The sequence below is a fragment of the Elephas maximus genome, chromosome 21 (assembly GCF_024166365.1).
Source record: "Elephas maximus indicus isolate mEleMax1 chromosome 21, mEleMax1 primary haplotype, whole genome shotgun sequence".
In the NCBI taxonomy this organism is placed as follows: domain Eukaryota; kingdom Metazoa; phylum Chordata; class Mammalia; order Proboscidea; family Elephantidae; genus Elephas; species Elephas maximus.
In genome coordinates, this window is record NC_064839.1 from 41,362,836 (window position 1) to 41,384,838 (window position 22,003).

General features: G+C 43.6%; 1 long non-coding RNA gene across 1 annotated transcript in view; it reads left to right on the top strand.

The window, feature by feature from the left end:
- Positions 1-22,003, top strand: part of LOC126065177 (uncharacterized) — a 143,197-nt gene that overhangs the window by 13,829 nt on the left and 107,365 nt on the right. The window contains exons 3-4 of the long non-coding RNA XR_007514741.1: positions 15,214-15,279; positions 16,034-16,150. This is a non-coding gene — a long non-coding RNA (uncharacterized LOC126065177). The remainder of the gene's footprint in view (positions 1-15,213; positions 15,280-16,033; positions 16,151-22,003) is intronic.

Here is a 22,003-nt window from a genome sequence, read left to right on the forward strand (position 1 = left end):
CATATATTTTAAAATATTTTCATCATCACAATAAGAACCCACAGTCCCAGTATTTCAGTGAACTTAACACTTTGTTCTTCATCTTCTCTTGTTTCTGACTTTGGCAGACCTTGCCCTCCGGTCCCTTGGGGACCCATAATGATACTCTATGAGGCTAGAAGGGAGCTGTATCAAAGCTTGGGGAGCATCCAGAAGAAGCTATCCTAACAGTGCACAATTGCTACTGGGGTACAATTCAAAGTGACTCTCATACTAATTTAGCCATAGGACCATCTCACAAAACTGGGAATATTCTTTGGAACCCACTTTGAGAAATACTGAAAAAGAGAAGCAGGTGCAACCTCTCAGTTTAACATACAAGATCTTGTACACTCTTGTGCATTTACCTTTCCTCTCCCATTGTGCTAGACACACATACGTCCCTACACATGTCACCTATCCATCCATCCATTCATTCCTAATGCACCAACCATTTAAACAAATACATAGTAAGCATTTACTTTGTACCAGATACTTTGAGAAGCTGAAGATACAACGGTGAACAAAATGTGATAATATCCTTCCTCCCATGTTAGATATAAGAGACTTCAGTTGCTGCAATTTTGCACAGGTCTCTAGGGGCCAACCAACTGTCCCTTCTTAAACAAGTATGTTGTTGTGGTTTTCAGGGCATAGATGGATAAAATGACCCTCTGTCAGAACCTGATGTGTTAGTAATATTTAGTAATGTAAATCAAGTAATGTAAACCTCATGGTAACCAAGAAGTTGAATGGGGTATAGATGATTTCATGTAGAACTGTACCTTGGGCTCAAGCAATGCTATTCGAGCACCTTCTCTGTGTTTCCTCTCACCTGTGCTTTCTTTAAGAGGTATGATCACATAAAAACTTGTACCCAAATGTACACAGCAGCTTTACTTGTGATAACCAAAAGAGGGAATCAGTCTAGATGTCCTTATACAGGTGAACGGTTAAACTATAGTGTATATTATCGAAGAGTACTCAGCAATAAAAAGGAATGAACTATTTATACATGGAGTGATATGGATGGATCTCTATGGAATTATGCTGAAATTAAAAAAAAAAACTAGTACAAAAAGATTACTTATATGATTCCATCTTGGTAACATTTTCGGCATGGTAACATTTTAGAAATGGAGGCTAGACTAGTGGTTGCTTAGTGTTAGGGGAGGGGCTGGGTAGGTAGGAGAGGAGGTGGGTGCATGGGTAGATAGGTTGTAAAAGGATAGCAGGAGAGATCTTTGCTCTGTATCTTAACTGCGGAGTGGACCCATGAACCAACTCAGGTTAAGGCAGGTTTGATTCTCCCAAATGAGTGGGGCCGAGCTCCCCAGGGAGAGAAGAGACCTTCCAAAGCCACAGCAGAGAAACAGATTCCCTGCTTTATTCCTGAAACCCTCAGGGTCCAGTCAGGGGCCCCCGGCAAGGCCTTTCCCACTCCCAATTAACGCCTCCACTATGATAGTCTCTCTAGGGTGCGTCTCTAATTCATGGGAAGGAGACCCTGCCTTGCTCCTCCTGCCCAACAACCCCAGGAAATATTGATTGTTTTGGCCACTTTCCACGTTGGGGGAGCCGGGTAGTTCAGGGCTGGGCAAGCCTGGGGGGAGTCCCTGCTCTATGGTTGCCTCTGGCAGGCTCGAATTCTCCCAGATCAGCAGTGCAGGGACTCACCACAAGTTTTCCTGTCCCCTTGCAAAGCATTAGCATACAGACAGATACCAGTCTTTGCCCTGGGAGCCTCTCTGGGTTTAACCTGGTACCCTCTCCCCAGCCCCCTTCCACTTCCCTGCTACAAGTCCCTGTGCTCAACATGGCCCTGATTTTCCAATAGGAGGACATAGGATTATGTCCAGTCATTCCATGAAGATTGGAAATTATTTCTGATGACAGGTTAGGTTGTCTAGGGCCCCAAGAGGAGCTGCCAAACCAGAGGGTACAGGGCATGCTTATTTGGTATTGTTCAAGGTGGGACTGGTACAACAAGCATCTTGGGGGAGGCTGGAAAGATAAGAAGAGGCTGAGCAGGCAAGGAGGCCCCGGAGGGCCTCAAGACTGGACTTCATTCTGTAGCTTGATGAGGACATGGAGGATTTGGGCTGGGATCTGGGCTCTGCTCCTGATCCTCACACCAACCTGAACGCCCCCCTTCCCCCAGGCCTAGCCCTGCACTGCTAAAGTCCCTGTTCTCTTGGTGAGCCTCAATGAACAAAGAGCTCAGGACCACATGCCTGACGCCCAGAGTGTTAGGGAACAAGGACCCTTTTATGACCTGCTGCCCTGGCCTGTGTAGATGATTGTACTGAGTCGTGTCCATGTGTCTCAGCACACACACATAGCTCTATATACATGTGTCTGAGTAGGTTTATTTACCTGTACCTGTGGGTATAGTCCTGCCCTATGTAAATTCCTATGAATCCACGTATAACTCTATCCCTCTCCTCCATCGATCCATCTGCAGCTCTGGGTCTTTTATTCTATAGTTACCTATCTGTCTGAACTAGCTACCAGTTTTTTTTTTGTTCACACAGCCATAGATATGCCACCATCCCTACAGTCCCCAGGCCCCTGGACTCCGATGAATGGTGTCTAGTGTTGTCATGTGGTTGGGTACCAGTCACAGAAAACTTCTCTCAATAGGTATTTCCGAAAGGGCCAGCAGCACAAGTAGGGGAGAAGATTTCAGGCCAAGGCAGGAGTGAGGGGTTGCCCCAAGTCTGACCACAAAATCAAACAGCTTTCGCCCTGGCCTGGTGCCTGTTGTCTCCATATTTGTCAGCTCCACCCAGGAATGTACTTTGTCTTTACAAGGAATGTGGCTTTGCCTCAGAGCCAGGGCCTTGTCATGACACTTAAACCAGGCCCCTGACCTGGCTGTCTGGCAGAACTGAGACGGTTCCAGACAGGCGATACAGAACTCCACATGGCACTGGATTCCTTGCATCTAGCAGCCTAGCCACCGGTCGGTGACCCTGCACCAAGGACATAATGCACCTGCTGTGCTAAAGATACACTGAAAGCATTGGGACCTCAGAAACCCATCCAACTTACACATCCACCCATTCCAAAGATGAGCAAACTGAGGCCCTGGTAGAGTAGGGGATGGAAGAGAGGCCACTATTGCTAATCTCCATGGCAACGGAGGGTCCCAGGGCAAGGATTGGGGTTGCCCTGGGTGGTCTTTCCATCAAGGGGATTGGGAGAATAGGAATTTCAGAGCTAGTGGGGGCTTCCCTTCTAACCTTTGGTGTCCCCCCTCTCTGTGTGGCTCTGACTTTGGACGCTGCAGTTAATGTTTTACTGGACCCCTTTTCTAGCAAAATAAACTATATATGGATGAAGTCAAATTTACTGATTTTTTTCTTTTATACTTTGTGCTTTTTGTGTCACATTTAAGAAGTGTGTGCCAATCCAAAGTTCATTAAGATTTTCTGTTAGAATTTTTATAAATTTAGCTCCTAAATTTATTCTGTGATCCAATTTGAGTTAAATTTTGTATATGGTGTGAGTGAGGGTCCAGGTTTATATATATATATATATATATGGATGTTTTATTGTTCCAGTACTATTTGTTGAAAAGATTCTCCTTTCCCCATAAAAAAGCCTTGGTACCTTGGTGGAAAATCAATTGCCCTTATATGTGTAGGTCTATTTCTACACTCACTCTTCTGTTTCACTGATATATTTGTCTATATTTACACCAATTGTACATTGTCTTGGTCAGTGTAGCTTTATAAGAAGTCTTGAAATCAACTTTGTTCTTTTGGATATTATTCGTCATCATTTCTCAACCTTGGCTCTACTGACATTTTGGACAGGCTAATTCTTTGTTTTGGGAAGCTGTCCTAGATATTATAGGATATTTAGCAGTACCCAAGTCCTCTATTCACTAGATGCCAGTAGCACCCCCGTGACAACCAAAAAGGTCTCCAGATGTTGCAAAATGTCCTCTGGGTGGCGAAATCACTTCCACGTGGATACCATTGTTCTATGTCCTTTGCATTTCCATATAAATTTTACAATCATCTTGCCACTTTGTACTGAAAAAGTCTGCTGGGATTTTTTATTGGGATACTGTTGAATCTATACACCATTCTGCTTGGAGGTGTATTCATTTTTTTATTTTCTCAAAGAGCCGATTTTTTAATTTCATTTATTTAATGTTTAGCTGTTTTCTGTCTCACTGATTTCTGCTTTTATTATAATTTCCTCTCTTGTGCTTACTTTGGGTTTCTCTTATTTTCCAGTTTTTCAAGGTATAATCGAACTCATTGATTTCAGACCTTTCTTCTTTTTTAAAATAAATGTGGAGTGCTACAAATTTCCATCCTAGTAGTTCTTTAGCTGTTTGCCACAAATTGTGTTATGATGTGCTTTCATTTTTATGCAGTTTAAACTACTTTTTATTCCCCCTTCTGACTTCTTCCTGACCCATGGTTTATTTAGAAATGTGTTTAGTTTCCAACTCTTTGGGGATTTGCCAAGGATATTTCAGTTGTAGTTTTCTAACTTCCATTGTTGTCAGAAAACATACTTTGTGTGAATTAAATCCTTTCAAATCTATTGAGACTTGATGTGTGTGCCAGGACACCATCTCTCTTGTTAAGTTTCCATGGGAAGTTGAAAAGAACGTGTACTTTGCTGTTATTGGGTGAAGCATTCTATAAATGTCAATTAGATCATTGTATTAAGAATTTAAATCATTTTTGGTACTTCACTGTGCTGAGCTCACACCCTCGTCTCAAGCCTCTGGGCCACAGAAGTAAATGCCATTTGGTCCCTTTTGATAATCTTGAGAATGCCCTCTACTTTCCCCAGGTGAGCACTTTAAAAAAATAACTAACCAGCCACAGAAAAGCACTGTTAACTGATTAACCCCAGTCTGAAACCCCAGTGAAAGCACCTGCCCTCAATGCCTTGCTCTCTCTTGCTTTTCTGGTTTCCTAGGCCCTGTGTTGGCTCCAAGCGCTCCAGTGTAGCCCTTCGTAGTGTGCTGTGTACCCCTCTGGGAACTGAGTATAATTAACTTACTTTTCTTGGTCTCTGAGACTCACTACCCAGGGTGGAGTAGTCATGGTGAGAGGGAAACAAGGAATGCCCTTGGCTGACTGTTCTTTGCTTGCAGATTGGCTGTTCCAAGCAGGATAAACTGCCTGGGAAGGCACTGCTTCTGGCTGGTGCACTTGCATCTTATCTTGTGCTGCTTTGTGTTGTGTTTTGTGAGTCTTACGAAGACTTGCTACCTTAAATTGTGGGGTCCACCCTCCCAGAACTCACCATGACCCTTGTGCCAGAGGTCATTTGTGGGGCGAAAGTGGGAAAATTAATTCCTATCACTGCCTACCAAGAGGCTAGAGACCAGAACAATTGGCTAGTTCCCCAACTGGGGGAAACAGAGGGGACATCCCTGTTGATGGAAGTGGTCACACGGGCTGTCACCAGGCCAAAAGTCTAATCTGCCGGGAGCTGGGAGACCTCTCGAGGTTTCTGTGGCATGTTGCTCATGGTGACTGAAGTCTTGTGTCCTATCGCAGCTGTTCACGTGGTGACAGGCATCCCCTCCATGGGAAGTCCTCCATGGCTCCTTCGATGTTGAGGCAAGCTCTTTGCTCCTTGATGCCCCCTTTGCTGCTATTACTCTTTGTTCCCAGACTCAGTGGGATACTGAAGCTTTCATCCATGGAGACAGGTGGCCCAAAATTTAATGGCCAGGGAAAAGAGCATCTGATTTCAGCTTTTCCCAAAACTCCGAAGGAAGTAACACAATTACTAAATAAGACTAAATGTGAGACTCCCACACAATGTGCCTGGACCTTGCTTAGTGCCGTGGTGTATCAACATGCTAAGGCTCTCCTCTTACCATCTCAGGGCTAGATACTCTCCCCACCAAAGACACAGCTACCATAGACCCAGTGAAGTTGACTGGGACACCTTAGAGATGGAAGCAGCCACCTCTGAGAGGGGCCGCTGTCTTTCTGGTAACCATCCAGTGGGTTAAGAGCTTGGGAGACAAACAAGAATTAGAAACTGAGACACAAAACTTTACTAGGCTGGAGAGCCAAACAGTGTTAAAAGATTTTGTCCAGAGAGACCAGAAAACAGATGCTAATTGGCTACTCTGGGTCTTTCCCATCAGCTCGGAGCTCTTGCTCACTGCCGCTGAAATGTGACAGCTTGCTGGAATAACTAAGGACTCCAAAATGTATAGTCTTCTGAAGGACCCAGTTGCTTTAAGGGCCTGATTTTTACATGACATCTTGTGTCCTGATCAACCCTGTGGCCACCCTTAAGTGATGGGGTCATCAGGGAAAAGAAACTTAACCTTTAGAGGAAGTTACTAAAGTCTCAGATGAGGAGCCTGAACCCTTGTCCATGAGCTGAGAGGGTGAAGCACTTCCTCTTCTGACCTGAATTTTTCTGGCCTGGAATAGAGCCCACCTCTCCATTGCAGTCATCACAGCTAAAGCTGACATTCAGTTAATGAAGCCAGGGACCTTCTAAGGAAGATTGGTATGGCAGACTATGTCAATCATTTGCAGAATGCCCAGATAAGGGTGACCCTGAGCATATTTCTAACCCAAAGGAAGCTTCTTTTGACCCAGAATCCAGAGAATTCTTCATTCAAGGAGTCCTCCCAACTTAGAGCTACCCTGCTTAATTTAATTGGCATGGTCATACTATGTGGAGGCCATGCTCAGAGTAGGCATACTTGTTAGGCATGAAGGTGGCACTCGTCCTGATTCTCAAATATTAACCTACCACTGGTCAGTGACCCAGTGGGTTCCCCTGGTCACTTACCATGCCCATGCCACCCACTGCTCCCTCAATGCCCTGGAGGTAGTCTCTACCTGTGCCACGGGACCCCCAACAACCCTTGTATTGGCAGCTGAGAGCTTTAGGAGTGTCCCATGAATTAATCATCAGCCAACCTGCCCTTAAAATTGACTGAACTAAAGGAGGCTCTCCTACAATTACAAGCTCTCATAATGCCACCAAATAATAATACTCATGCTTTCTCTACTCAGATTAATGTCCCCAGTGGCTAGCCTAGTTTTAAGGGCCCAGCCATGCCCTATCCTGACTGGAGACAATGGCAGCCTCTCAACCCTATACCATAGGAATTCGGCAAGTCCTTGGGTCTTGTCCCAGCCCTTGAGGACAATCGCCCATTTACAACATTGGTGGTGTGTTAAGGAACTCACAATCGACCACATTTCATAGCCCTATTGGATACTGGGGCCCAAGTGACTGTTATTTGAGAAAAGCTCTCTAAATTCAAAGATGGGCAAACTTTCAAACTTCAAGGACTCTCAGGCAAAACTACAGAGGGCAAACAAATTCCCCTTGATGTCACAATTGGCATGGTCTTTTAAACCAAGCTACCAGTGATGGTGGCGCCTTTATCTCTTGAAGTTCCCTATTGCAGGAAGCATACAGGAATGTACAATCAGCAGTCCTATCCTGCTCACAGTGCCAATTGCACAAACCAGCCCAAGAAGACTAAGATCATCCATCTATGGTACCAAATTGCATGTGGGATAACATGTTTGGAAATCTTAGTTTCCCTTCCCTTGCCAGTTCAGACTTCAGCTGCCCATGTAGCCCTTCTATCTCATCCCTAACCACTCAGGGCTGGGTCCTCTCATTCTTAGCCACCCAGGGCTAGGTCAACGAGTACCAGCTGCAAGAACAGGGGTCCACACAACTCTCTGCACTTCAGACCCAGTAGCAGAACCATGTGCATTGTGCTTTGAGGGGAAAATAACCTGACTAGATGTTAGTCACATACAGAAATGACAACCCCAACTGATGTGGTTGAAACACAGCCTGCCCAGAGGAGAATGGTGTTCAACTGGAAGCTTGAATGATATCTCAAACCAAACAATTCACTGTTGGTAGTAGTCCAACTCCTGTCTCCCACAGGGCATACCTCTACAAAAATTATAAAATGCAGATGTTCACCTTGGCTTTGGTTACTTAGTCTGTCTAGCCTGGGTGGTGGGCCTGCTAGCAGACCCCCAGGCACTCACTATTACAAGAGCCGTTTGCTTCAACTGTTCAGCAAATGGGAGTCCTGTAGGCATTGAAAAAATTGGACAAGTCTGGAGGCCATTTAAAATTTTGTGCACTCAGCAGGTCTTCGAGCATGGATAGCCCATCCCTGAGGCCAGAGCAACATCAACTCAATACTCTTTAGCAAAATTGACATGCTTGTCTGAATCAATCCAGGACTAATCCAACAACCCTACAAAATTGACAAGGATCTCAACCCTTAGATTGTCTTTCTTGCCCTCAGATTAAGCCACAGCTCTAGACACTTGTATACATTACAGAGCCAGAGACAGTCCTGGAAGGTGACACATTTAATTGTTGCAAATAGCAACACAGAGCTACCATAAACCTTGCACATAAATACTCTTAAAACATCTACTCCAGGTGGATGTCAACAGATAGTGAAACACAAAAAGCAGCAGCCTAGCAATTTGCTCGCTGTGCCCCCATAAACCTTCTAGCCTTATAAGTCTCTGCACTTCCGGGAGTCGCAGGGCCCAAAGTGAAATGCCATTACATAGGGCCACCACTTAATGGCCTTGCCCCTCTCCCTCAATACTCCTCCTGGCTAGCTGCCTGGAGGGCTCTCCCCACCTGAAATAGCTCCACCCCCAGACTCATCAGAAGAGACAATATCCTCCCAGCTCTAAGAGCTCGCTCATTATTAGAGATTACATCATTGCACATGACATCGCCTCAACCAAAGCGTTCACCACTGGAAATGACCAAGACCAGACTGACCACAACTTTATCCACTGACTTTTCCCTAGGGTTACCTTTCAGTTCTATACCAGACTTTCCAAGCATGCGTTGTTTGGCCATTCATTTTCAATCCCTATCCCTGATCCTGATGCTCTGTGCACCTGTTGGGACCAATTCGATTCCTAGAATGTTTTTACCCTGAGATAGCTGTAACCGAACAGTGCTCGGGTTCTTGTCCTGTCTTATTAGCCGATTGAAATAAGATGGACACTGATTGCAAAGGAAACAGAAAGTGGTAAGTTTATTGTCTGCGCATACAAGGAGCTCAGGGGTCTAGTGGCCATAAGGCCACGTGCTCGCTGACTAAGGGGGCTGGGGAGCTTTTCGTTTCCAATGGCGTCAGGGGCTCGGGTTTGGTACCCGGAACTTTCTGCCTTTAGCCCTCCCATGCCCACATTTGGGGGCCCGGGGTGTGGGGGTCAGTTGAAGGATGTGATTTCAATCTGTGCATGCTTCAAGGTGTAACTAGGGCTAGTCAGTGGACAAAGCCACTACCTGCTGCGACTTCCTGCTCAAAACAAGCTTGCAGTTAGCAAGACAAAGACGGGGGGGGAAGAAGTGTTGATTGGGGTTTTCAATATGACCGAGCAGCCTGTTTCATAGCCATGTGTCTTGAGATGATTCTTATCTCCCTGGAACCTTTCTGGACAGCTGTGAGCACACGCCCAGCGGGTTGCTTTTTGGCACCCCATGCTTTACAGCCCCTCTGGGAAGCTAAACATTGCTTCTTAAGACCTTCTTGATTAACACTACCCAAAATCCGTACATGTCCTCCTGTCTCCCTACACCTATACTTGCTGATCTTCCGTATCTCTGCTTATTACCAAAGCATCTGTCTGACTATTGTTAGGTTGAACTCGTTGCCCTTGAGCTGTTTCTGACTCATGGCGACCCCGACCCCGTGTGTTACAGAGTAGAGCTGCCCCCTAGGGTTATCTTGACTGTAATCTTTACCTTTAGCTTAGTAGTCGATTGCAAACTGTTTGTGACAGCCAGGGACCTGCTCAGGCTGGGTAACCCTTGTGTTACAAGACGCTGCTTAGGACAGTCATGTCTTTTATAACATTCCAAAAAAAAAAAAAAAAAAAAAACCAAACCCACTGCCGTCGAGTCGATTCGGACTCATAGCGAACTTTACCAAAGTTTTTGAGCAAATACCACTCAATCCACCCGTTTCTAGCCTGTTCGTCACCTTCCCGTAGTAGTTGGGCATCACGGTTACAGAAGGGCTTTCGAACGATATTGGTCTGCCTCATGGGGATATTATCTAATGAGACCAAGACCTGTTGCCATGGAGTTGATTCCGACTCAAAGGGGCCCTATGTGGCAGAGTAGAACTGCCCCATAGGGTTTCCAAGATACGGCTGGTGGATTTGAACTGCCTACCTTTTGGTTAGCAGTCGAGCTCTTAACCACTGCGCCACCAGGGTTCCGTTATTTAATAGTAACCTTAAAGTCCCCCCCCCGCCCCCCACGGGGCCTCACAGGCATTACCCTACACCTTTAACATCGCCACCACTTAGGTGGCAAGCATTATTCATGTGGTCCTCATTTAATAATCTCCTGGGGAACTGCTACTACCCCTCAGGCATGAACTTTAAAAAAAAAAAAAACGATTACCAACCACAGACAAGCACAGCTAACCTTTTAGCCCCAGCCTGAAACCCCAATAAAGGCAGCTGTCGACGGTTCCTCACTCCCTCTTGCTCTTCCCATTGCTGTCACCCTGCGAAGTCCGTGCTCCCTTGTGGCCCTGCGTGTCCTGCTGGTAACTGTGGGTTTAATAAATTTGCTTAACGTAGTCTCCCTGACTCATCTTTCCCGCGTCGCCCTCATTTGCCATACTACACTCACGTTTTCCATTGGCCAACGCACTTCCACTGATGCAAGCAGTCATTGGCTAAAATTGCTGTCTGTCTCTGACAGCTCAAGTTTACCAATTTCCCGCCTGCAAGTTGCCGGGAGACCGAGTTCCGCCTAGTAACAGCGCTTTCACTTGCCATTGGCCACGGTACTTGGCGCCTGCTCCCCGAGAGTTGGCCCGGGAAATTCCAGCTCCTTACCCACAGCCCGCAGTCACCGCTGTTCCTCAGGCCGCTGCTGTGGCCCGAGTCCAGGTCAGGGGTCTGCAGGAGTGGGAGGTCGGGCTGGCGCAGAGCGCGGAGGGCGTCCCGTGGGGCGGGCTGAGCACTGCCCAGTGTAAGCTGGTTCTGTGGAGCTAAGGAAAGAGTCCTTCCTCGGAGTGAACTCCGGGAAAGGAGTCCCCACGAGGGGCTCGGATCAGGCGGGGACCCTCGCAAGTGTAGTGAGGGGTGGCGGGACCAAGGCACGTCTGTTAAGTGTGTGTCCGCGGGGAAGGGTTAGGGCTGGGGTTCGGAACCCGCGTTTTAAGCCTCAGGGTAGCGTCTGGGGCAGTGCGGCTAGGGGTCTCCATGGTTTTCGAATGCCCGCACGGGGCTTAGGGCACTAATGGGAGTGTTTACAGCCCCACTCCGTACACCTCTCGCTCAGAGTCTCTGGCAGAATGGCGGGCTGAGGGGTCGGTGCCAGCATGCGTGCCTCCCTGCCCCGGCCCAGAGGGCGCCCTGTTAAATTGCTGGGGAGTGGGCAGTTAAGGCAGGAGGCGGTGGGCGAGGAAGTAGAAGGGAGGTGGGATCCCTGAGAATGCGCCAGCGGAGGGGACAAGGGCTCCAGACAGCCTTTTAAAACTGCAGTGGCTGTCAGAATATACCTCTCGGATGGCACTTAAAAACAGAAAAATCGAAACCCCTTGCCACCCAGTCGATTCTAACTCAGTGACCAAATAGTGCAGAGTGGGGCTGCCCCATAGGGTTTCCAAGGAGGGGCTGATGGATTCGAACTGCCGACCTTCTGGTTAGCCGCGAAGCCCTTAACCACAGCACCACCAGGTCTCCAGATGGCATTTGCACCTTTATTTACCTGGCTGGGAAATGGAGCCAGCCCGGGGCTCCTTGGTCAGCCCTGTCCCTTCCCGGTTGCCAAGAGCACGGATTCTGCCTAGTTATAGCCATTTGCGGTTCCCAGTGGATGGAGCTAACCCTATTTAACAATAATGATAACATCCCTTAAAACAGATAACTATTGGCAGACATTTAATTTAGATGTAGTCCAAGAAAGGGATAATCAGTTAATTTTTTAAAAAACTTTTTACTTTCAGATAAATTCAAACAGAAAAGATGCAAAAAACTGTACAAAGAACTTTTTATTAAGTAACATTTTTTATAATGCAATATAATAAATTAGTAATGTAAATTAATATAATGAAATACAATGTAATTATAAAAATGTTTTTAATTCCTGGCAGGTATTTTACTTGGAGGCATTTCTGTGAAAGGAGGAAGGAGTTAAGGTGATTTAAAATTTATTATAATCAAATAAATCCCTCAAGTTGTCTTACAGTGAAAAGAGTAAAAAAGCAATTATTCTTTTAGTTCTCTTCGAAAGGATCAGTCGGCTAATGTGACTACTTTTTTTTGGATACAACAATCCTCAAATTCCTTCTTAATTTAATATATCTACTTTTAAGGCCTCTTCGTACTTTAAATTGTTATTTCTGAGCGTATTTTGTTAGGATTTTAGAGGATGAACAAGAAGTTAAATTGGAACAATTAAAGTATTAGTTATTAATTTGATAATTATAATAATGTCCAAACACTTTGAAAATGTTTTATTTCGTAAGATGTCTTTTCTAGAGATGCATTTCTATTGAAGGAAGAGGTAGGAAAGCCAGCTTTGAGCGTTTTTAAGGTGTTATGTTGGAGTTGGAGCTCTGATGGCGCTGTGGTCAAGTGCTACAGCTGTTCATCAAAAGGTCAGCAGTTCAAACTCACCAGCTGCTCCTTGGAAACCCTACCGGGCAGTTCTACTCGCCGACCTTTTGGTTAGCAGCTGAGTTCTTAACCACTCTGCCACCAGGGCTCCTTTGCGGCACCCAGGGACCTTAGATAGTATAAAAAAACCAAAAACCAAACCCAGTGCCGGCAACTCATAGCGACCCTGTAGGACAGATTAGAACTGCCCCATAGAGTTTCCAAGGAGCGCCTGGCGGATTCGAACTGCCGACCTTTTGGTTAGCAGCCGTAGCACTTAACTGTGCCACCAGGGTTTCCCTTAGATAGTATACAGTTATATAGTATGTTTATATGCATTTTATACGTGAAGGTACAGAACATGGGTTATTTATCATTCTGTTCTTTGTCAACTGCTTACGTACATTTGTACATGTGTTTCTGTAGAGTTTTTAAAAAATAAATTGTGATAAATCCCTTCTTAATTCCTCCAGCCCCTTACTTGTCCTTATTTTTAATTTCCACACCACTTACCCCTCCATAAGCCCTGGTGTTAAGCGCAGTGGTTAAGAGCTATGGCAGCTAACCAGAAGATCGGCAGTTGGAATCCACCGGCCGCTCCTTGGAAACTCTGTGGGGGCAGTTCTACTGTGATGAGTTGGAATCATGGAAAATGCTACTTTCAATCCACGGAAGCATATTCTCCCAGACACTCAGATACCAATCACTCCTTTCTTAGCGCTGATCTTGTGCCTTGGTGCTGAAGCCACAGGGTATTAGCGCCACCTGGTGGTCATGGATGCTACATCAGGTGTGATGATGACGATGGGTGGTTGTGAGGCTTTTACCAAGCCTTTAGTTCTTGGCATATGTTTTGTTTAGAGGTATTTCTTTCAACAAGAATGCCAGTTATAGAAGTCTGATATATTTTTTTATGAAATAAATTTATGGTATTATTATATTAATGGAAATTATAAGCCAGTACTGCCAATCTGTTTAAAGTGTTACTTCACAGGATGTATTTTTCCCCCAGAGATATTTCTATAAAATATACAAAGAATCAAAGTGGTTCTGACATTTTTTAACCTCCTAAATTTCTGGTGGTTACTATAGTCATATAATGACAATAATACTACCCATATACCATTTATTTCTGGTCACTGTTTTAATAATTATAATGATAACAGTAATATTTAAAGATTTCCTATTTCTCAGGAGGTATTTTATATTAAGGAATTTCTGTGACAGGGAAAGCAAAATAAGTTGCTTTAAACTGTTCTTTTGAAGTTTCATAATGAGGATAATAAAAGAGCAATAAAATCTGTTAATTTCTTTTTTGCTTTTTAAATTTTTTATTTTATTGGGGTAAAATATATGTAACAGAAAACTCGTCACTTTAACATTTTAAGTGTAGAATTCAGTGGCATTAATTACATTCATAAGTTTTTAGAGCAGTTTTAGGTTTACAGGAAAATTTCACTGAAAGCACATAGAGTTTCCCTATACTCCCTCTTCCCCTTGCACAGTTTCTTCTATTATTAACATCTTATATTTGTTACAATGGATGGACCAATATTGATACGTTAGTGTGAACTAAAGTCCGTAGTTTATATTAGGGCCCACTGTGTGCTGTCAAATGGATGATGTCGTGTATCCACCATTACAGTATCATGTAGAATAGTTTCACTGCCCTTAAACTGTCCTGTGCTTCATCTGTTCATCCCTCTCCTCCTAATTTCTTGTTTTTGATCAGATATTTAAATTAAAAGATTTCGGTAAGAAGTCCATAAGTAAAAGTCATTTTGGAATTTTTTAAAACCGGTAAATTCTTGCAGTTAAGATACTAAATTACCTTTGGTAATAGCCATGCCCAAAGATCTTATCATGAATTTATTTCTTGGCATGGATTTCATTTCACAGAATTTCTGTGCAAGGATAACTAGTTAAGGAACATTTGATTTTAATGAAATTCCTCTTGTTACCATATTGATAGAGAAATTAATAATATCTATAATCTCTCCCAAGCTTGGCTTGTCAACAGGTATTTTATTTTGAGGGATTTATGTGAAAAGGAAGGAACCCTGGTGGTGCAGTGGTTAAGCCCTCCATTGCTAACTGAAGGGTTTGCTGTTCAAACCCATTATCTGCTCTACCAGGAAAGAAGATGTGGCAATCTGCTTCCTTAAAGATTTACAGCCTTGGAAACTCTATGGGGTAGTTATACTCTGACCCCTATAAAGTCACTATGAGTCGGGATCCACTCGATGGCAACAGCTTTTTTTTTTTTTCTTTTGATATGACAGGGGAAGCTGGCATTGAGATTTTATTTTAGTAGCTAACCCCTGGCCATGTCTTAATAATAGCAATAAAAGATAAAATAATAATCAAACCCCTTAGGTTAGAGTATGATTTCTGGTTTGAGTGGGAGAAGGAAGTAGAATTCTATCTGAAAGGATTTCCATGAAATCTTCCAAAAACAGTTAAGATAGTTTTCACGCTTTTCCGTTATCAATAATAGTCCTAAACATTTAATGATAATATTAATGTTTGACCATTAAAATCCCTGCAGGCCTTGGCTAGAGTTTTACGAGGAGAATTTCTGTGGAAGGAGGTTCTCTCTCTGGAGGATGAGGAGGTGAGAAGTATCTTTGAATATTCACAGCCTAGTTTTTTTAGAAGCCCCCTGATGAGATACCAATGTGTAGTGAAGGGATGGATGGACACTAGGAAATCCTGATCGTGGACATGTGGAAGCAAAAATAGCAGAGATGAGTGTTGTGTGAGCACACAGGGGAGCAGTGGGAATGAGAGTTTTGGACCAACTCCTCACGGTACAAGCTGTTGCTAATGGGGCAATCATGTGGAGCCCAGATTCTGAGTGTGAACTTGGCTCCTACACTTACATTTGCTTAATCTAGGCCCCCAACTGCTTTGTGCTGTAATGCTCCTTATCAGAAAAGTAAATACAATGATAAATGTCTGTGAGTCATCCAGTGATTTCTCATCTAGGAGAATTGCACAGACCTTACATTCTTAGGAAAAGGATTTCCTGGTGAAAGAAAAGATGGTGGAAGCAAGAAGAAACAGAGCGAGGAGCAGGGATATTAAGTATGGATACTAGAAATCTGAAAATGGGGAAGCCACATGATCCAACTGCAGGAGTGTGTCTAGATCTCCATTTGCTTAGAAACTGAGATTTAATAGGGAGCTTACTGGAAGAATTCAGTGAAGTTCCTTATTTAATGGCTCAGATGGGCATACATTAGGAAAACAGTGAAAAAAAAAATATCACACTACCATTTAAGAATCAAAGTTTTTGGGAAATCGTTAAGGTTATTGGTAATGAATTTTGGCAAAGTTATATCATGTCTCTTAAAACTGACTTTCAGCAGTGCAGAATTTTGTTCAATAGAAATAACTGCATCGCCCAAGTGGAAGAAAGAAGAGGCATCTAGAGAAGATATTGACACATTTCTGGGGGACCAAATCAGTGAGCTCAGTCAAGGGTGAGTCATATTTGATGCTGGCTTTTTTTGTGGTTGCTTGGACAATTGCTCAACTATGAGTACCAAGTGGCCAACTTTGTGGGGCTTCTCAGTGCTAGGACAATCATGGTTTCATTATGGAGGACATTTGGGCCAGTTTTTGGTTTATACTCAGTGACGGTACTACCCTGTTGTGACCACCTACTACTACTGAATTTCTTTATAGCGCTTTAAGAACTTGTCTCTTATTGTTCAAAAACTTTTATTGAAATACGATATACATACAAGTTGACAAATTTTCCCAAACTGAAACCACTATGACCTGGCACCCTGATTAGCAGACAAGCATTACCTACTGATACTCTGTTCGTTTTTTAAAAATTTCTTTTTTATAGTTTCAGTTATTTAAATTCACTGACATTTTCTCCTCAATGTCTAATCTGCTTTTAATCCTCTCCTCTGTATTTTCCATCTTACACATTGTAATGTTTTAGATGTTCAGTGTTTAAAAGACAATCTTCCAATGGAATAACCAGAGCAGAAATATTGAGACTGTGCATGCATTGTGAAGAATGTAACCAATGTCACCGAATAATTTGTGTAGAAATTGTTGAATGGGAACCTATACTGCTGTGTAAACCTTCACTGAAAACACAATAAAGTATTAAAGAAAGAAACAAACTTCCATGACTCTACTTAAATTTAGAATGTGTGGAATAAAGTTATAATAACTGTTTTATTGTCCTCCGTACAATTCTAACATCTTTGTCAGTTGTGAGTAGATTTGGATCGATTGATTATTATACTCTCATTGGTTGTATTTTCCCGCTTCTTTGCATTTTGGCAATTTTTGATTGAATGCCAGACTTTGTAGATTTCACTGGTTGAATGTTAGCTGTTTTGATAATCCTATAAATATCTTTGAGCCTTGTTCTGGAACACTGGTGAATTACTTGGAAACAGCTTTAAATTCTTTTGGTTCTTGCTTTTCAGATTAGGTAGCACCGGAGCAGTGCTTCTTGTGTTGTTTTGTGCCATTGCGTCAATTCTGACTCGTAGCGACCCTATAGATGGAGTAGAACTGCCCCATAGGGTTTCCTAGGCTGAAATCTTTACAACCATGGAGCCACTGAGGGGTTTGAACCACCAACCTTTCGGTTAGCAGCTGAGTGCTTAACCATTGTGCCACCAGGACTCCTTAAAGCAGCGCTAAGTCTAGGGTTAAATATTCTTCCTTACAGACGCGTGACCTTTCTGCCTATGTCACCCAATGCCCTGTGAATCTGGAGGAGTTTGTTGTGGCTGGTGGGGACAGGCACTCTTTCCTGCTCTGTGTGAGCGCCGGGCACTGCCTCTCAGCCTTTTGGTTGGTCCTTCCCATGCCTTTGAGTAGTTTCCTCACACAGGCAGTGATCATACACAGCTGCGTATTAGAGGCAGACCCTCTGCACACCTCCAAGCTCTCTCCCTGTGTGGCTCTTGCCTCTTGGGCACTCTGTCCTGTGTGCTGTAGTCACCTGTGTCTCCCTGGTGACAGAGCCACTCTCAGCTCTGTCTCCTCATTCCAGGCTTTCCCTGGGTTCCTTCTCCTTGTACTATGGCCTGGTAACTCTCTCAAGGCAGGAATCTTGGATAGTTGTAGAGCTTACCCTGTTTGCTGTTTCATAGGATCATTGCCCTTTACCACCTGATGCCCAGTGTCTTGCAAGTCACCGTGCCATATGTTCTGTCCAATTTTTGTTTTTTTCTGGTGGAAGGGAAAATCCAGTCCCTGTTACTCTTATCATGGCCAAAAGCTGAGACCCTGTCATGTGTCTTTGAAATAGTGACCAGTTGCTGTTCAATCAACTCCAATTCATGGTGACCCCATGTGTGTCAGAATAGAACTGTGCTTCACAGGGTTTTAACGGTTGATTTTTGGGAAGTGGATTGCCAGGCCTTTCTGCCTAAGCATTTCTGGGTGGACTTGAACTGCCAGCCTTTTGGTTAGCAGCTAGCACATTAACCTTCTGCACCACGAAAACCAAAACCCACTGCTGTCAAGCCGATTCCGACTCATAGTGACCCTGTAGGACAGGGTAGAATTGTCCCATATGGTTTCCAAGGCTATAAATCTTCACAGAAACAGACTAAACATACTGCCACATCTTTATCCTGTGCAGTGGCTCGTGGGTTCAAACCACTGACCTTTCAGTTAGTAGCCCAGCGCTTTAACCACTGTGCCAGCAGGGCTCCTTGTACCACTTATTATTGTTAGGTGTCATTGAGTTGATTCCGACTCATAGCGACACTATAGAACAGAGTAGAAGTGCCTTATAGGGTTTCCAGGGAGTGTGGCTGGTGGATTTGACCTGTGGACCTTTTGGTTTGCTTCCGATCTCTTAACCATCACATGCCACCGAGACTCAAAATAGTGAGGTCAAGATTATTCTGTTATTGTGTTTTGAGATCTACCACTTGATGGCAATGTTGTACAGATGCAATGCTTTTCAGAAAGGCACAGTGCAGAGCATTTGTAGGTTCTTTTATGAGATATATGAAATTACTGTATACATTTGGTATTAGTTTGACTACTCTCTGTTTTATTAAGTTTTCTTTTATTCCTATATCAGTTATTGTGACATTTTTATTTCAGTGTAAAATTTATAAAGAGGTATTGCTCAAAATAATATATGTTATAGATTAAAATGATTTGTGACATTCTCCTCTCTTGGCCCCAGAAGTAGAAATGAAACAGTTAGAGAAATTTTTCGCCTTGGAAGACATTAAATATATTTATAGAGACATTGATTAGCATTTGTTTGGTGTCTGCTGCTGTATAATACAAAAACAGTCCTGTGGCACAAAGGTTAAGTGCTCAGCTGCTTAACTGAGAGGTTGGTGGTTCAAACCCACCTAGCAGCTCCTCAGGAGGAAGACCTGGCAATCTGCTCCTGTGACAATTACAGCCAAGAAAACCCAATGGGGCGATTCTGCTCCATCACATGACATCACTATGAATTGAAAATCAACTTGATGGCACCCATCAACGACAGCAACATATAAGACAAGCACAAAGAAGAATGATAAGACGTGTCCCCGGCCTCAGAAGGGCTCCTGTCCTTCTGGAGAGACATACCTGTGGGTAAACAATGACAGTACAAAGAGGGAGTGTGTATAACTCTGTTTGGGAGGGGGGTTTGGGATGCTTCACAGAGTAGGTGACCATTGCGCTAGGTTTGGAAGATGTGTAGAAATTTTCCATTGGCAGAAAAGGGCAGAGAAGAGTCCATTCCCAATGGTGCAAATATCACGCAGAAAGATACAAAGGCTTGAAATAGCATGTTAAGACCAGGGAAAACTGAGCAAGTCCATGTGGTTAGCAGGAATGAGAAGAGTGGCAGTGAATAAGGATAGTAAAGAGGTTGGGGCCACAAGTGAAGGGACAAATTTGCCACCATAAGTGTTTGGACTATGCCTTGTAGCCAGTGGAAATTACAGTTTTTGATTAAGTGATGGATATGGTTAAAATTGTGTTTTAGACTGGAGTCTCCAAACTATTTTGATTGAACAGTAAGTACAGTAAGAAAAGCATCAGAGTCCTTGGGTGGTGCAAAGGGTTAATGTGCTTAGCTGCTAAATGAAAGGTTGGAGGTTTGAGTCTGCCAGAGGCACCTTGGAAGCAAGGCCTGGCAATTTGAATCCACTAGCTGCTCTGAGGGGGAGAAGACCTGGCGATCTGCTCCCATAAAGATTAAAAAAAAACCCAGTGCCGCTGGATTTCCTAGGCTGTAATCTTTTTTTTCTCCCATAAAGATTACAGCCTAGGAAATCTTATCGGGCAGTTCTACCCTGTCCTATAAGGTACCTATGAGTAAGAATCAACTCAATGGCACACAACAACGAGGACATATTAGAGATCTAATTTATTTCTGATTCATTAATATAAAACAAATGCTAGTGGGAGATATACTATTTTATTACTCACCCCGTGGATCGTCTTGTGCATCTGGCAGGACATGCACCCACTTGGCAACCCCTGAGCTAGATAACTCCGGCTGCAAACAGCATGGTGTGGGCGGGATCTGGACACCCAGAGACCAAATACAAGGCTCTACTCTAGTCTGATGAAGAATTAGAGCAGAGATTGATGAAGACAGACAAATAATTACTGTCCAGTTCAAAAGGACAAAATGTATTTCATTTCCACCTCTTGTATCTGTAACATGTCTGTTTAATGTGTCCCTTAGCATATAATGTCAAAATAAATTAACAAAGCAAAGACATTTAAAAAGACAATTACGTTGCAAAAAGTTCTGACATCACAAGTGAACATTGGTTAGAAAAATTTGCAACTGATTCTGGAGTGCAAAAGGTTAACATGTTTGGCTGCTATCCAAGAGGTTGGAGGTTCGAGTCTACCCAGAGGTGCCTTGGAAGAAAGGCCTCGTGATTCGCTTCCAAAAGATTAGCTACTGAACACCCAATGGAGCGCAGTTCTCCTCTGACTAGTGTGGTTGCCATGAGTTGGAGTCAACTCAACGGCAATGGGTTTACACCTTAGAAAGGACAAGATTTCTTAACTGGTATGGAACTTTCTAGTGGCTGTGTGGGCAGAGTCGGGAATGATGTGAACCTTGTGGAATGGCTGGAAAGTGAAAGTACATGGCAACTGTTTGATGTTTAATCATTTAGATCAGTGGTTCTCCAAGTGTGGTTGGTTGGGGGATACTTGAAGGTCCTCAGGACCCTTTCAGGGACTCTACAAAGTCAACACAATTTTAATAGCACTAAGCTGTCATTTAGGTCCCTGGGTAGCTCAGATGGCTTGCTCTCAGCTACAAACCTAAAGGTTGATGGTTCAAACCCACCCAGCGGTGTTGTGGAAGAAAGGACTGGAGATATGCTTCTGTAAAGATTATAGCCAAGAAAACTCTATGGAACAGTTCTGCTCTGTAACACAGGGAGTCGCCATGAGTGGGAATTGACTAGATGACATTTTTTTTTTTTTTAAGCTATCATTGTCTTTCTAACTCTTATTCTACCATGTATACACAGTGGAGCTTCCAGAGACCACATGATATGTGATATCACAACAGATCGAATGCAGGTGCAGATAGAGCAACCAGCTATCTTCTACTAGGCCAGACATTTAAGACATTTCAAAAAATGTAAGACAGTGCTGTTCTTATCCCACTTGGGCAGACAGGCCAAGCTTAGCTCTCATTGGCTCAGGACTAGCTTAGAATGTGTCTACTTGTGGAAGAATTTTAGTTTCTGTTTTGGGAAAGGCTGGCCCTGATAGCAAGAGGCTGTTGACCTTCTCGTTGTTGTTGTTGTTGTTAGGTGCCATCAAGTCGATTCCTACTCTTAGTGACCCCATGGGGCAGAATAGAACTGTCCAGTAGGGTTTTCTAGGCTGTAATAAAAAAAAAAAAAAAAAAAATTTGTGGGAGCAGTGCTGGGAAGGTTCCCCTTCCTCCCTGAAGGCTGTCAGTTAAGGAAAGGAAGGAGACATGATGGAGGTTTGAGGGGGTTACAGAATTTAGGATGTTTTTTAGAACACATTTTAGCATTTATAAGAAGAAACAGGTAGAGGAGAGCTATGTGAAGATATAAGACCAAAAGGAACCACTGATTGAGCAAGGCCTCAGGCCAGTATCTGGGACATCAGACATGCAGCATTCAAGTGTAAGTACACACACATATTCCAAAGTGAAATGCAGCTGTGATTTGGACATTCACATTTATGTAAGCTGGCCTTGAGGTAATTCCAAGTTAACTGGGGTTCTGTAAACTATTGAGTCCTTTTATTCAACAACAAACTTTTATTGGGAGCCTATTGTGTACCTGAGCGCAGTGGTGGTTCAGTGGTAGAATTCTTGCCTTCTACCT